General features: G+C 35.3%; 1 pseudogene; it reads left to right on the top strand.

The window, feature by feature from the left end:
- The first annotated feature begins 213 nt into the window (after window positions 1-213).
- On the top strand, window positions 214-699 carry LOC112931627 (large ribosomal subunit protein eL24-like; annotated as a pseudogene).
- Window positions 700-2068: the final 1369 nt, after the last annotated feature.

Below are 2068 nucleotides of genomic sequence, written 5' to 3'. Positions count from 1 at the left end.
GAATCCTGCAGTGCTTTCATTTGCAAAACAAAAGATCATATTGCGCTAAGAAAAGCTGTCTACAATTTGTTTCTCAACCTTCTTTTAAATCTATTGCCCCTTTCTGATAAACCTAAAAATACTAGATTACTTGAAATTTCAATGTAAAGTAATGATGAAGAACATATCAATGTAGTTCTTCACCATCTTTCCTTCTTCCTGGCTGCCATAGCCATGAAGGTGGAGCTGTGCAGTTTCAGTGAGTACAAGATCGACCCTAGACATGGGAAACCCAATGCCAAGACCGACAGGAAAGTTTTCCAATTTCTTAATGCAAAATGCCAGTTATCATTCCTTTTGCAGAGGAATCCTCAACAGATAAACTGGACTATCCTCTACAGAAGAAAGCACAAAAAGGGACAGTCCGAAGAAATTCAAAAGACAAGAACCTGGTACACAGTCAAATTCCAAAAGACAATCACTGGTGCCATCTCTTGCTGATAGAATGGCTAAGAGGAATCAGAAGGCTGAAGTTAGAAAGGCTCAACAAGAACCATCAGGATTGCCAAGGAACCCAAAGAGGCTAAGCAAACATCAAAAAAGACAGCAATGGCTGCTTCAGAGTTTCCCTTGAAGGCTAAGCAAAAGACTGTGAAGCCTGTAAAGGTTTCTGCACACTGGGTTGGTGGAAAATGCAAAGTTGGTGGATCAGATGTTTAAATAAACATCTAAGTATAAAAAATGAATACATAAAGTAGAACTGATAAACAAATTCAGTAAATTCATAGGAAACAAAATCAGCATAGAGAAATTTCTTGTATTTCTATACGCCAAAAATGAAGTAGCAGAAATAATTTTTTTTAAAATCCCGTTTAAAACTACACCAAAGGGCAGCCTGGGTGGCTCAGTGGTTTAGCGCCACCTTCAGCCCTGGGTGGGATCCTGGGGTCCCTAGATGGAGTCCCACATCCAGCTCCCTGCATGGAGCCTGCTGCTCCCTCTGTCTATGTCTCTGCCTCTCGTGCTCTCTCTCTCTCTCTCTCTCTGTCATGAATAAATAAATAAAAATTTTAAAATTAAAATAAATAAATAAATAAATAAATAAATAAATAAATAAATAAAACTACACCAAAAATAATAAGATACTTGGGAATAAACCTAACCAAAGAGACAAAAGACCAATACCCTGAAAATTATAAAACACAGATGAAAGAAACTGACGATGACACAAAGAAATGGGAAGACATTCCATGCTCATGGGTTAGAAGACAAATATTCTTAAAATGTTTATAATACCCAAAGCAATCTAGATGTTCAATACCATCCCTATCAAAAATACCAACAGCATTTTTCATAGAGCTAGAACAAACAATCCTAAAATTTCTATGGAACCACAAAAGACTCTGAATAGCCAAAGCAATCTTGAAAAAGAAAAGCAAAGCTGAAGACATCACAATTCTGGACTTCAAGTTATATGATAAAACTGTAGTAATTAAAATAGTATGGTATTGGCACAAAAATAGACACCTATATCAATAGAACAGAATAGAAAATCCAGAAATAAATCCACAATGATATGGTCAACTAATCTTCAACAAAGCAGGAAAGAATATCCAATGGGAAAATGATAGTCTTTTCAACAAATGGTGTTGAGAAAACTTGACAACAACATGCAGAAGAATGGAACTGGACTACTTTCTTACACCATAAACAAAAATAAATTCAAAATGGATGAAAGATCTAAATGTGAGATCTGAAACCTTAAAAATCTTAGAAGGGCACACAGACAGTAATTTCTCTGACATCGCCCATAGCAATTTTTTTCTAGATAGGTCCCCTGAAGAAAGGGAAGCAAAAGCAATAGTTCACTTTTGCTTTTAGTTCACTATTGGTATTACATCACAGTAAAAATCTACACAGCAAAGGAAACCATCAACAAAACTAAAAGACAACCTTTGGAATAGGAGAAGATACTTGCAAATGACATATCTGATAAAGTGTTAAAATCCAAAATATATAAAGAACTTAAAAATTCAACACCCAAAAACCAAATAATTCGCTAAAAAATGAGCAAAAGCTATGAATATAT

The sequence above is a fragment of the Vulpes vulpes genome, chromosome 4 (assembly GCF_048418805.1).
Source record: "Vulpes vulpes isolate BD-2025 chromosome 4, VulVul3, whole genome shotgun sequence".
Classification (NCBI taxonomy): Eukaryota; Metazoa; Chordata; class Mammalia; order Carnivora; family Canidae; genus Vulpes; species Vulpes vulpes.
This window is presented reverse-complemented; position numbering and strand designations above follow the sequence as displayed.